This window comes from Callorhinus ursinus, unplaced genomic scaffold (assembly GCF_003265705.2).
Source record: "Callorhinus ursinus isolate GAN/ISIS: 27379988/994484 unplaced genomic scaffold, GSC_fseal_2.0 scaffold12, whole genome shotgun sequence".
In the NCBI taxonomy this organism is placed as follows: Eukaryota; Metazoa; Chordata; class Mammalia; order Carnivora; family Otariidae; genus Callorhinus; species Callorhinus ursinus.
In genome coordinates, this window is record NW_027397074.1 from 59,299,601 (window position 1) to 59,315,002 (window position 15,402).

The window sequence follows — 15,402 nt, forward strand, 5'->3', positions numbered from 1 at the left end:
ACTGCCAAGTCCTATGTCAAGGAGCTTACCCCCTGTGTTTTCTCCTAGGAGTTTTGTGGTTTCAGATCTTCCTTTAAGTCTTTAATCCATTTGAGTTAATTTTTGTGAGTGGTGTGGATAGTGGTTCCCCTTCATTTCTTTTACATGTGGCTGTTCAGTTTTCCCAGCATCATCTATTGAAGAGACTATCCTTTCCCCATTGTACATTCTTGATGCCTTTGTCATACAGTAATTGACCATCTATGTACAGGTTTATTTCTGGGCACTTTTCTGTTCTATTGACGTATGGGTCTGTTTCTTTTGATTGACCCACTTTTTTGATTAGTATGGCTTTGTAATATAGTTTGAAATCAGGGAAAATGATGCCTCCAGCTTTTGGGGGTTTTTTTGTTTTTTTTTGTCCTCAAGATTGGTTTGGCTCTTTGGGGTCCTTTGTGGTTTCATACAAACTTTAGGGTTGTTCGTTCTATTTCTGTAAAAAGAAAAAAAAATGCCACTAGTAATTTTGTAAGGATTGCATTGAATCTGTAGTAATAGGGACTTTTGAGGAATAGCAATATTTGAGTAATAGGGACGTTTTAACAATATAAGTTCTTCCAATGAGCACAGAATACCTTTCCACTTATTATTGTCGTCTATAATTTCTTTCATCAGTGTCTTACTGTTTTCAGTGTACCAAGTCCTTCAGCTCCTTGGTTAAATTTATTCCTAGGTATTTTATTCTTTTTGATACAATTATAAATGAGATTGGTTTCTTTTTTTTTTTAAGTCAAGAACTTATTTTATTTTAAAATAAACATTGAAGATACCCCCCCTTCCCCACCACCCTACAAAAAACTTGAATGTGGAATGTTCAACAGCCTATCCATTTTAGTAGGTTACAAAACCAGCAAAAACTCCAGTTGTCTAATAATGAATGTTTGAGAATAGTTTTGTGTCTTGTTTTTTGTTTTTCTTTAGTAGCTGAGCACCTACTGGAAAAATTCCTTAGCTAAAGGCTAATAAAACAAAATTCAATTTCTGCACAGAAAATACCATTCACTTAGTATTAGTAGCCTTTGCTGAATAGATGGGATTAATTCTTCATGAAGTCAAAGTGGGATATGACAAGCAGCATTAAGTTCATAGGCACACAGAACAAGTGCTCAAACTGCTAGCACAAATTCCAACAGTACTAAACTGTCATCTCCATCAAACTTGTGACTCTCCCTATGCATCTAAGTGAAGGAATCACCACTTTGAATATAAATGCCTCCATGAGAAAAAGATAATTCAGTTAGGGTTAGACAAAAGATAAATGCAACTACTACAGAAATAGCTGCTGGAGATAACCATAAAATTTGAAACACTAACAATGCATGGGGTGAACCACATAAGCTGCTAGCTGTTGAACACCAGTGTTTCAAGATACAACTTTTATAAACATGTTTTATTTGTTTTGCTTATACCATCAGAACTGAAACTACTGTCTGTCATTTCCCTAAAATAGGGAAATCAATCTAAAACACATACTGGTGCTTTGCAAAAGATAGCAATTTAAAAGGGTGGTAGCAGCAGGCATTTGATACTTTTCTTTTAAAAACCTTCAGGCTGCAGGAAAAACATGTGACCAAGAGTGTTATGATTATCCATTAGATATTTTCATCAGTACCTGTACCAATTTAGGTGACAATACAGCAAGATCCGAGGATTAGTGACAGACAATGGACATTATAAGGAATGATATATAGTACCAATCCTTACAAAAGTCATTGTCGAAGAAACTGTTAAGTGTTCAAAAAGGTATCTAAATACTTCACATTAAGTACAGAAGCGGCCATCCAGATTACATCCCATATTTGTTGCATATTTTTCAAAAAGTGCCAATCAAAGCCTAATTTTACATTTTGGCTTTGTCTTCTACAGTATCAGCTGTTAAAAAGCAATTTACATGTGTTTTTAACCACAGTTGTTTGGCCAGAAGATGAATAGTGCTGTGTCAAAGCTGGTAGCCAGCCTTTTATATTAAGGGCCCATGCATAATTTGGTATGCATTTAACGTTCAGTGCTCCAATTTAACTGGAAAAGCTGTGAAATGCGGTTGTTCTGCCAAACCACACTCCACTCCTTCTCAAAAGGAAAATATTTTAGTTTTGTCAATTACCATTGAATAACTCTAGGGCTGATTTGTAGATTTTATCCAATGTCAAAAGTCAATCTTGCTTTTTCCAAGCCACTTCAAATAACTACGGAGAGATCACCCTGTAAAGTGTATTATGTTTTACTCCTAAGCAAGGGTGAGGAATCTGAGTATCATGTGCAAGGCTCAAGATGACGCTTAGGACAGAACATGCAGAATAAAAATAGTTTCCTTCCATATCCAGGTAATATAAAGCTGACAATTGTAGTCCTGTCTTTATGGGATGAAAACAGTCCCTTTACAATAAGTTTCCTGAAAGGGAGAACAAACAGATAATAACTCTTCTGGTAACATATTATGGTACACTGGCCAGTGTATTTTTGGCGTTTAAACATAATCCTGTGAATCAGATTAATTCACTTGCTGAGTGTTCATTTGCGGCATCCCTCTGTTGGGTCTTGGGGGCCCTCCACGACCTCGTGGGGCTCCCCGTGGTCCACTCTGCCCAGAGCCTCGCTTGAAATTCTGCTGATATCCATCCCGCTGATAGCCAGAGTAGTCCCGGGGAGCACTGAACTGAGACTGTGTATAACCACTGTTTGGAGTGTTAGAGAATGAAGGGCGGTAACCATCATATCCTCCTCTGAATCCATTGGCAGGGCCCCTGTATCCATTCATCAAGCCTCTAGCACCACGGGAACCACCACGAGACACACCACGACTGTTATAATAGGGCTGACTGCTACGTGGAACTCCAGTGTTCTGCTGGGGAGGCTGCTGGTGGTTACCAGTCACTTGATGGGGCTGGTCCTGGGAACCATGGTAGGTGCCAACCACTGTTTGAAGCTGTTCTTGCTGAAGGTCTGTCTGTTCTACTTGGTGAGGCTGACTAGAAAAGCTCTGGTTATAACTGGCCTGCTACTGATTTTGCTGTTTCAGTTTCTGGTTCATTAACAGGAGGAACTGGGGCATTCATATTGAACACCGTTTGCATGGATTGGAATGGAGCTGCATTTACATTGATTCCACTACTATGTAATGGTTTGCTTGTCCCAGCCTGGAACACCTGAGGCTGAGAAGCAGCCGGAAGGGATGATGATGCTGTAGTCTGGTCTGTATTTAAAGAGATTGTTGCCTGAATCTGGTCAATTGGTTCCTTTTGTGGTCGCTGCTCTGTAGCATGAGAAGGCTGGTACAAGGGTTGAGATGCTGTATACCCCTCACTTGTGGATGAAACCAAAGGAACCTGTGTAGCTTCTGGTTGTACAGGAACTTGATTAGGCTGAGCAAGTCTAGATTCAGAATGAACCGGAGGGCAAACCAGCTGAGGCATGTCCATGTTTTGTGTCGGATTCATAGGCTGTGCAGATACAATGGCAGGATCAAGTGTCTGGTTTTCAAAATCCAGCATTGAATCCTGTATGAAATTATAGGGCCCCTGCATTTGCGCCATAAGGTCCTGGACTCACTGTCCTCTCACAAGGGGATCTGCCTGAGCCACTGGAGTCAAAGAGTGGGGCTCTGGTACTGAAGGAGATGCAGCCTGAGGTTGCTGCTGGAGTGAATTTACCACCTCAACTGTTTCAACTGTCCACTCATCTACCTGCTCCTTTTCTCCACTGCTGAACTGTGTTTCTGCCATAAATTGTCTATTTACATACTCTGTTGATTCAACTTCACTTTGTTCGGTGTATTCTTCTGCTGGCTCAGGTTCAGCTTCAGCTACCTGGTCTTCAACTGTAGGTGCTGAGGCTGCCTCTTCTTCCTCACATAGCCCATTCTGGTGGTTGTGAGTGCTGTCAAAGTAGTTTGACTGGAAAACACGCTCAACAATTTCCTTTAGAGCTTTATAGGCTGTTCCACATACAGCTTTTTCCTTTCCTTCCAGTAAGTCCCATAGGTGAATGGAAGCATGTTCATACTGCTCATTCAACCTCAAGCTCATGTCCCGTTCAGGGTCGGCTAATTTGTAGAATTCATCCAACAATGACAATTCCTCTTCAGACAATATTGGCACTCCATTCAAACCTTGCTTCAGATCAGTTCTCACCTCATCATCTCCCAATTTGTCCAAAACATACTGGAGCTCAAGTACAGTTTTTAAACGTTTCTGTTCTGCTTCTTCTCTCATAAGCTGCTCCCGACGCGCTGTCTTCTTTATTGTTTTCTGAATATCTTGACTTAATGCCATGAAACTCCTCTGTAATTCTTTTGCAAACTCCAAATTATTTGTGACTTCCTGGTACTTAGATACGGCATCCAGCTGATCTTGATTAAGCCTTTCCCCTTTGTTCATTCGTTCCTGGTAATCATCAAGCTTGCCCTTTTTCTTCTCCAGGTTCCGAAGTTTCTTGTCGATCACCCCGAGGATCTGCTTCATGGCCTCGGTCTGGACAGCGCCGGTGCCGGTTGCGGGGTGCTGGGAAGCAGGCGCAGCTGCCCCGGCCCCCGACGCCGCCTCACTCCCGGAGGAACGCGACGGGGGTGGCGGTCCGGACGACTTGCTGCCGCTTCCGCTGTGGCTGGTGGCCGAGGGCATCTTTAGACCGTTGAGAAGAAAGAAAAAGCGGGAGGAAGGAAGACCAGAGCGGCGAGTCAGGCGGCGGACGGGGCGAGACGCGGGACAAAACGCGCAGCGGGCGGGAGCCTGCGCGAGCGGGTGGGGGTGGGGATCGAGATTGGTTTCTTAATTGCTCTTTCTGATAGTTTGTTATTTGTGTATAGAAACACACCTGATTTTTGTATATTTATTTTGTATCCTTCAGCTTTACTGAATTTGTTGTTTAGTTCTAACAGCTTTTTGGTGGAGTCCTTAGGGTTTTTTATATAGTATCATGTCATCTACATAGTGACAGTTTCACTTCTTCCATTCTAATTTGGATGCTTTTTATTTCTTTTTCTTGCCTAATTGCCTTGGCTAAGACTTCTGATACTATGTTGAATAAAAGTGGAGAAAGTGGGCATCCTTGCCTTGTTTCTGATCTTAGATGGAAAGCTTTCAGCTTTTCACCTTGAGATGTTGGCTGTGGACTTGTCACTTATGGCTTTTATTAATGTTGAGGTATGTTCCCTCTATATGCAGATCGTTGTGAGGTTTTTTTCATGAATGAATGTTGAGTTTTATTAAATGCTTTTTCTGAAGTACTGAGATCATCATATGATTTTTTCCAATTTTGTTGAGAAATAATTTATATACATCACTGGACAAGTTAAAAGCATACAACAGGATGTTTGATTTACATGTATTGTGAAATGATTACAACAGTAGGTTCAGCTCATCTCTTTTCTTATATAGATACAATAAAAAGAAAAGGAAAAAGAAACATTTTTCTTTTTGTGATGAGAACTCTCCAGACTTATTCTCTTGAAACCTTTCTTATATATCATATAGCAAGGCCTGCTATACTCAACATGTTTTACATTACATCCCCACTACTTATTTATCTCATAACGAGAAGATTATACCTTTTTTCCTTTACTTTGTTAATGTGGTGTATTACATTGATTTAGCACATTGAGCCATCCTGGCATCCCTGGAATAAATCCCACTTGATCACGGTATATGATCCTTTTAATGTATTGTTGAATTTGATTTGCTAATATTTTGTTGAGGATTTTTGCATCTGTGTTTATGAGGAATATTGGCCTATACTTTTCTTCTCTTGTAGTGTCCTTGTCTGTTTATGGTATTAGAGTCATGCTGGCCTTGTAAAATGAGTTTGGAAGTATTTCTTCCTTTTCTATTTTTTGGAAGAGTTTGGGAAGGATTGGTATTCCTTTAAAATGTGATAGAATTTACCAATGAAGTTGTCTGGTCATGGACTTTTGTGTTGGGAGGTTTTTAGTTACTGATTCAATCTCATTACTAGTAATTAATCTGTTTAGATTTTTCTTTTCTTGAATGATTCAATCTCAGTTTATGTTTCTAAAAACTTATTTCTTCTAGATTTTCTATTCATTAGTGCATAATTATTCCTAGTAGTATCATGATTTCTTATATTTTTGTGGTATCAGTTGTAATGTCTCCTTTTTCATTTCTGATTGTATTAGAGTCCTCTTCTCTTTTTGGTGAGTCTAAAAGTTTTGTTCATCTTTTCAAAAAAACAGCTCTTAGTTTTATTGATATTTTCTATTGTCTTTTTAGTCTCTATTTCATTAATTTCCTCTCTGATATTTGCTATTTTCCTTCTATCTTTGAGCTTTGCTCTTTTTCTAGTTCCTTGAGGTATAAAAGTAGATGCTTTATTTGCGATCTTTCTTGTTTCTTAATGTAGGCATATATCGCTATGAGCTTCCCCTCTTAGAAATGCTTTTGCTGTATCCCATACATTTTGGTATGTTGTATTTCCATTTTCATTTTTCTCAGGATCTTTTTAGCTTCTCTTTTGTCATTTTCTTTAACCCATTGTTTTTCAGTACTGTGTTGTTTAAACATATTTGTGGATTTTCCAGTTTTCTTGTATTTGATTTCTGGTTTCATACCATTTTAGTCAGAAAAGATGTATGATTTCAGTCCTTTCAAATTTATTAAGACTTGTTTTTTTGTTAAGTCTTAAATTTATTAAGACTGCTTAAATTTAATAAGATGTTGTAGATCATAGATATATGATCTATCCTGGAGAATGTTCCATGTGCACTGGAGAAGAATGTGTATTCTCCTATGTTTGGATAAAATATTCTATAAATGTTTGCTAAGTCCACCTGGTCTAATGTGTCGCTTAAGTCCAATGTTTCCTTATTGATTTTCTGTCTGGATAATATATCCATTGATGATAGTGGCATATTAAAGTCTACTATTTTTGTTTTGCTGTTTCTCCCTCTAGGTCTGTTAGTTATTTGCTTTGTATATTTAGATGCTCCTATCTTGGGGACATAATTATTTACAAATGGTATATCCTCTTGTTGGATTGACCACTTTATCATTATATAATGACCTTCTTTGTTTCTTATTACAATCTTTGCCCTAAAGTCTATTTTTCTTGATATAAGTATAGCCACCACTTTTCTTAATTTCCATTTGCATGGAATATCTTTTTCCATTGCTTCACTTTCAGTTTGTGTCCTTAAAGCTGAAGTGAGTCTCATATAGGCAGCATGTAGTTGAGTCTTATTTTTTTTATTCATCTAGTCACTCTGTGTCTTTTGATTGGAGAATTTAGTGCATTTACATTTAAAGTAATTATTGATAGGTATGGACTTACTGCCATTTCCTTTGTGTAAATCCTTTGTTGTTTTCTTCCTTTGCTTTCCTCTGGGATCTGATAATTTTCAGTAGTGGTATGTTTAGAGTCCTTTCTCTTTAGTCTTGAGAGAGTGGTCTTATGGGAGATAAACCTTGTCAACCATCCTGGCCTGTGCTCCTGGTTGTTTCTCAAATTTTTGTGATCGATCAAGTTGACTTGTTTTTTAGTGGCTCCTCTAATGTGTCAAGATGTGTCAAGACCCATCAGAGTCCCAAAGGGAAAAATTGTAGTCAGTACCTAAATGCAGGCTAGTTGGAAGCCAGACCCTCAGGCAGTGTTTTGGAAAGTATATAATTAGGCTGCTTCCAGGGAGAAACTGGGAGGTGACTGTTTTTGCCTGCTTCCTCTGTAGTGGGCCCAGATGTATAGCCAGGAGTGGGGATGGGGTGCTCCTGAGCCAGCAAGAACTTTTCCTTCTTTCCTATAATCCTGTGGGACTCCTGAATGAAAGCCCCATTGGCTGGCAGAGTTGGGATCTGCCCTTTGAGCAGCATCCATAGAAGCTGAGGTGCAGACATTTGTACAAGCTCTTTCCAGGGAGATACTGGTCATTTGGGGCAGGCAGGAGGGAGATGGCGAGGAAGTGTCCACATTGAAGTCAGCCCTTACATGTGTGCTAAATTAGAAGCTTGACCCTCAGACAATAGCTTTTTAAGTATGCCAGTAGATTCCTTTTAGGGAAAGGCTGAGAGATGGGCATTTTTTGCCTGCTTCCTCTGAGCTGAGCCCTGGGATGATAGCTGCAGTGAGTGTCCATGCTCATGCCCATTAATAACTGCTCCTGTGTTTGCTATTCTCTTATGGGTCTCATGGACAAAAGCCTATTGGGCTTTAAATGGAGGTGTTTTGGTAGCCCATCCCTCAGGGAGAATCTTAAAACTTGGGGGTGCTAGATGTGGGGTCCAGACCCTTGGCTGCTCAGGGAGAAGCTGGGAGTTAGGGGTTCCCTTCTGATTGTATGGCCCTGTGTTAGAGTAGGGTTTATGGCAAGAATGTTTCAATCTTTCCTGCCTGTTTTCAGTGTGGGTCTTTTTTTTTTTTTTTTTCTTAGTCACTGGATGTGTAGGAGTCACTCAGATAGTTTTCTGGTTTTCTTTCAAAGGAACTTGCTCCTTGTGTAGCTGTTCATTCCATGTGTCATGGGAGGAGGGAAGTTCAAGGATCTCTTGTGTCACTGTCTTTGAAGACGTCCTCTGTGCTCTTGTGTGTTTTTTGTTTTGTTTTTTTGTAGATGTCCTTTCTTGAGTTAAATCTCTTTTCCTGATCAACTCAAAGTTTTTATCATGAATGGATATTGAATTTTTCCCTAATATTTTTCTGTCGGTACTGAATGATTATATGGTTATTTCTTCTGTTTTTTGCTATTTTTAGAATATATTTTTCACCAGATATAGAAATTTAGGTTGACAGTGTTTTTTCCTTCAGCACTTTAGGAAACTACTTTGATTTTTTTTCTGGCTTGTATCCTTTCTGTAAGTTATATGAAGTCCTTATCTTTGCAACGTGTCTTTTTCTTTGGCTGCTTTTAAGATTTTCTTTTTACACTTAGTACTCCTTAATTCTGGTAGTTAACCCAATCTGAAACCCATGGCCTAGGGATGGTCAGCTTGAATTCTAAAGAGGAAGATCAGACAATAGAGGCAGTTACTATAAGTACTTGTCTAATTTTATCATTGATCGTCATTAGAATCTTGGTTAATTAGTGTAATAAATGTCAAAAATGAATTTTCTTGGGTGAAATTAGTGACTTGTTAGTTGGTTTAATGAATGTTAAAAATATCTTTTTGGTTAAATAAATATTTTAATTGTATCACTTGGCTAAAATATTTTAGAGACTTTTTAAAAAGATTTAATTATTCGAGAGAGAGAACATGGGTGGGGGGAGGGGCAGAGGGAGAGGAAGAGAGAGAATCCTCAAGCAGACTCCCCACTGAACATGGAGCCCGATGTGGGGCTCGATCCCAGTACCCTAAGGTCATGACCTGGGCCAAAATCAAGAGTTGGACACTTAATTGACTGAGCCACCCAGGCGCCCCTAGGAGATATTTTTGATGGATAATAAAGTATAAACATCTTGAGAAGCACTAACCCAGTCTTGGTTAGAAAGATTTCTGGTTGACCAATTCTGATGATAAAGTAAATTCTGATGATAAAGTAAATATCATTATGTCTGCCTCAAGTGAACTTTTCATGAAAGATGTTGTTATATCATCTATAGGATAAAAAGCTGAGACTTCATCAACTTCATAAAACAGTTATATGAAGTACTTGGTGTCTGCTTTCTAATGAACACCTTTTAAAACAAATTTGAATGTGAGACAAAATTTGACCTAAGATTCTTGCTTTTATAATAACCCAATAGTGAGGTTGAGGGAAAGTAGTTATCCTTCACCCACCTCTAATCAGTGATGGCTATCATCATTTACCAAAAAGAACCTAAGAGTTGTGCATGGCCAATTTATAACAGGCCCTAAATTAGTTTAAAGGTCTTTATAAAAATGTTTATTAAAATGTACTAGATGAGGGGCGCCTGGGTGGCTCAGTTGTTAAGTGTCTGCCTTTGGCTCAGGTCATGATCCCAGGGTCCTGGGATCGAGCCCCGTGTCGGGCTCCCTGCTCGGCGGGAAGCCTGCTTCTCCCTCTGCCACTCCCCCTGCTTGTGTTCCCTCTCTCGCTGTGTCTCTCTCTGTCAAATAAATAAAATCTTTAAAATAAAATAAAATAAAATATACTAGATGTGTAAATAGAAAAATAAGATTAAAAAATATGAAGCCACCACAGCAGCTTTTTTTCTGCCCTCCGTATCCATCCTCAAGGACACCAGAAAACTTAAATCACAACCTTGAGTCACATGGTCAGGTAGATCCGGATTGGAAGAAACATTCAAAATTATCTAGTATAGCCTTTTAATTTTTCAGTACCTTTCCTAGAGACTTGATTAATTATTCAAAGGATTAATCAAGGTCCTCCATGAAAACTTTCTCAGGTTCTATGAATCCTTTGTTCTCTTTATTGAGCTTTAAAGTTTAATAACTTAAAATTTTATTCATTTAACTAAAATTGTATCTGTTTGACCACAGGTTTTTGTTGGCTCACCTGCATTTGTCTGGATTTTAGAGACTGCACTTTCTCATATGCTGACCATATAATAGGTTCTCAGTGGTACTTATATTTCATTAATTTATTTGATCTTTGTAACAATCTATGAAGTGTAGGTACTAATTGCCGTTATTCAGGTAAGGAATTTGGAGTCAGAGACTTCAGTAATTTCCCCAAGGTCATTCTCATCTAGTAAATGGTATTTAAATAGTAATTTAAATACTTAAACCCAAGTCTGTTTATAGAGCCCAAACTCTTTTAACACTATATGATACTGTTTATCAATATATTAAGTGGAATAATTCATGAGATAACACTTAACACAGGACCTAGCATAAAAATATTTTGATAAACATTATCTAATTTAGGAGGTAACTAATCTTTTCACTTTTTTCCCTCTGGTCTGATGGATACTTTAAGCTTTTGAAGTTTTAATTGACCAAGAAGTTCCTGTGAAATAAACCAAAAACTTCTCTTCTACAAGGGGAAAGGACTCTGATGGGCAGGAAATGATGGAAGTAGGAAAGAAAGACCAAAGAAGGGCTTGAGGAACCCCAGAGTTAAAAAAAAAACAAACAAACTAGGGGATCATTAGGGAACATGGTTTAAGACAGAAAACATGTGGGTGCCGGTCAGTAGCCAGAGAGAAAGGCCATTGCAAGAGGCCTTATTTGGGTGTTCAGGAACCTGGATAGACAGATGTGCAGGATGATTGTATACACTTTCCACAGTGCCAATTCTTTTTCTTTGGTTTTTGTACTGATATCAATTCATTCTGTTCAGGGACTCAGAAATTCTAAAATCCTAAATGAAAAAAATGTAGATACCTATTGTGGTGGTGGTGGTGGTGGTGGTGTAGTGGTGAACATGGGAACTTCCTACAGCTCTCCTTGAGAGGAACTTGAACTGAACTGGGGTTGCTGGTTAAGCAAGGACATCATCATGTTTTTATCAAGTTCTTGCCAAACATCCATATATCCATTATAGTGCTATGTCAAAGGTTCAAAATAACTGAATTAAAACCAATGAATCAACGAAGTAATGATTAGTAGAAATTTATTATGCACACACCAAAAAGACAATTGGCAAGCCGGGAGTATTTCAAACCAGAGCATAGAATGAGGCTTTAGTGGTATATTGCTATAAATATAAATATATAGGGAGAAAGCAGTGACTATTTATTCTTCACAGTGATTAGTTACAGTATTAAAATGTGCTTACCTCTTATCAATCTTGGGAAACAGTTCAAGTTTTGCTTAGCATTTCCAGAGGCACAAGCAAGAAATTATCCAGGTCAAGCTAGTCTTGCAAAATAAGCTAAATTAAGCTTTGCCTACATGACTAAACTAGTTTTGTCTGCTCAAGGAACCTTCAAGACGGGTCTTTGTCCTTGATTTTAACAACTACTACAAGGCCATTGTAGTAGCTCTAATTTTTTTTCTCAAGATTTTATTTATTTATTTGTCAGAGAGAGTGCGTGCACAAGCAGGGGGAGTGGCAGAGGGAGAAGGAGGCTCCCAGCTGAGCAGGGAGCCCGGTGCGGGACTCGATCCCAGGACCGGAGATCATGACCTGAGCCGAAGGCAGACGCTTAACCCAACTAAGCCACCCAGGCACCCTGTAGTAGTTGTTTGGCTATTAGATATTGGAGGTAAAAAGAAATAGTAAGGTATGAATGGCCTTTGCCTTCAAGTAGCTAACGGTACTTTCTGTTTGATATTAAATATTTGTAACATGATATTTTTTTCTCTCCTCCAAGTTCGGAACTCAGCTAGGATTAGCTGGATAAAATGTCTCTTCAGCCTGTGTTTCTTAGTTATCTTATCCAGTTGTCTAGCTTTTGGTCCCTTTTCCTCAGCTTTGTTGCTCCTTATTCACTTACTGTTCCGGTGTTACTGTGTTCCACTGCTCCCTACCCCACCCCATGCACCTGGGGCATCACTTGATGTTAAGGACCCCATTTCTGTTAGCCTATCTGATGACTTCCTTCTAGTTAAATGTAGGGATTCTGATTCCATCCCGCAGTGTTCAGCTGAAAATTAAAAAAAAAAAACCTATTCTGAGACAATTTGAGGTACTTGATGATTATAGAAGGAAAGATTTCTGAAGTTAGGAGGTACTCTTGTTTCAAATAAAAAACCTAGGCCTAGAAAAGTTAAGTCTCATAAGGCCAGTGACACAGGTCCCTCGGGCAGAATGGGTGTTTTATTTCCGTTTCTGCGCTCTATTTACCATAACACAAAATACCACAATATATCACATTGAATAAGACGGTTCAGAAACAAGGAAGAAAGGGGCAGGAACATCCTGTCTCACCTCTCAAATTACCCCACACAGGTGTGACATATTTCACTAGTTCCTATTTCATTTACTTAAAAGGACAGTCTTGAAAATTCCAGGGTAAATTGTCAGAAATGTGTGAACAACAAACTGGTTTGACCAAACCAACTTGTGCTGCTTTTGGCTTTAAAAAAATATTTTAGTGAAAATATTTATATTTGGACTTAAATACCCCTCGAAGGATTTGTCAGGAAGAAAAGAGAACATTGATTGTTTAGGCTCCACGAAGACACAGAGGCCCAGAAATCAAATGAATTTGATCAGTCTGTTTTCTCCTCCTAAAGAGAGAAAAAAAAAAAAGTCCCAAATCACTGGGTGGTCATCATAGATAGAATTCAGCTGTAAGCAAGAGTTACTTGAATATCTATAGACTGTTTCCAGTTCAGAGCCAAGCAGATACACCGAAACTTTCTGGATTGAAAGGGAAGCCATTGTGGCTAAAAGAGTATGTCAGTTTCTTTAAAAAAAATCTTGCTGGGGTTTTTGTTGGGGTTGCCTTAGGTAGATTTAGCAAAAATTGACTCAGTAGTCAGTATTAAATCTTCCTGCCACTAACATGCTGTATCTCTACCTTTATTTAGGTCTTGTTTAATTTGTCGGCAATATCTTGTATTATTCAGGTATTACACTTGTTAGACACATTCCTGAATATTTTATATATTCGATGCTATGGCAAATGACATTTTTTTCCAGTTTATTGGTAGAATATAAAAATACAATTGATTTTTGTATACTGATCTTATATCCTGGACGTTACTAAATTCACTTAATTAATTGTAGTAACTCATTTGTGTATTCCTTAGGATTTTCTGTGTATATGATCTGTCGTCTGCAGGTTATAACAGTTTAACGTTTTCTATCCCAGTATGTAGACCTTTATTTTTTTTGCGTAGGCCTATTTTTAATAAAAATGGTGAGAGTATGTGTCCTTGCCTTCTCCCGATTTTAGGGGAATGCATAAGTCTTTACCCATTAAATATGTTGCTTATAGGTTTTTCCTAGATGTCATTTATCAGGTTGAGGTAGTTCCCCTAGGATTCCTAGTTTGCTGAGAGTATTTGTCATAAATGAGTATTGCATTTTATCACTACTTTTTCTGCATCTATTGAGATGATCCTATGATTTCCTTCTGTATGTGGTAAATATGCTAAATTGTATTGATTGATCCCCCCCATGTAATTGAGATGTAATTGACATATAACATTGTATTAGTTTAAGGTGTACAACACAATGGTTTAGTATACATCTATTGCAAAAAGTTTACCACAGTAAGTGTAATTAACACATCCATCAGCTCATAGCATTATAATTTTTGTGTGTGTGATAAGAACTTTGAGTATCTACTCTCAGCAACTTTGAAGTTTACAATATGGTATTCGTAACTATAGTCACCATGCTATGCATCACATCTCTAGAATTTATTTATCTTACTGGAAGTTTGTACCTTTTAACCACCTTCACCCATTTCTCCCAGCCCCTAACTCCTGCTTCTGGCAACCAAAAATCTGTTCTGTTTATGTTGTTATGGAACCTGGACTGGATCGCCCGACGGAAGAACCAAGCAGCACTCCGGAGGTCTTGGAGGATAGGAGGTTTATTTAATGCCAGCAGCTTCAGAGGAGGGCAGGCTCAGAGGAGAGTGGTCTCCAAAGGTCTGAGCCCTGAGCACAAAGGGGGCAATTTATACACTTCTACTTCCGCATACTTGGCACTTTTGGTGCATGCGTGAAGCAGAGCAGGGAGAAGAACTCGGAAGAGCCCCGGGTCAAGGACTAGGACTCTCTCATTGGCTCGGTCGGCCATCTTAGGACACACAAAATAAGGATTTTCCTTATATGAGTTTGGTTTTTTTAGGTTCCACGTATACATGAAATCACATAGTATTTTTCTTTCCCTGTCTGACTTACTTCACCTAGCATAATGCCCTCAAGTTTCATCCACCTTATCACAGATAGCAGTATTTCCTTCTTTTTTATAACTTAATAATAGTCCATTGTACATATATGCCACATTTTCTTTACCCATTCCTCCATTGATGAACACTTAAGTCGTTTCTATATCTTAGTTTTTGTTTTGTTTTTTTTTTAAGAAATTCTTTTGTTTTTTTTAAATGTTTTATTTATTTATTCATGAGAGTCAGAGAGAGAGAGAGAGAGGCAGAGGGAGAAGCAGGCTTCCTGTGGAGCAGGGAGCCCGACGCGGGACTCGATCCCAGGACCCTGGGATCACGACCTGAGCCGAAGGCAGACGCTTAACCATCTGAGCCACCCAGGCGTCCCTTGTTGTTGTTTTTATTGTTGTTGGAGACCCATTTACTGTGGATGCTCCAGGCCTGGGTAGAGTGGGGAATGCCCCACATTTGGGCAGGCAGGCAAGGTAGGTGGGTCTCAGGCCCATGCCTGACCCCAGGAGGGGATGTCGGGTGGTTGGGGCTGGCCCAAGCATTCCAAGGGGAGTACCAGAAGGGTGGCCCAGGCAGGCAGACCCACCAGGGGACCCATAGGCCAGCCTTTGAGAAGGTATCTAAGCCAGGTGGTGAATACCCAGGCCAGAGCCTTGCCCAGGGAAGCAGGGTTGGGGCTGGTTGGGGGTTCTCAGAGT

General features: G+C 39.1%; 1 pseudogene; it reads right to left on the reverse strand.

The window, feature by feature from the left end:
- Positions 1–1,400: 1,400 nt before the first annotated feature.
- LOC112825108 (caprin-1 pseudogene) lies at positions 1,401–5,352 on the reverse strand (annotated as a pseudogene).
- Positions 5,353–15,402: the final 10,050 nt, after the last annotated feature.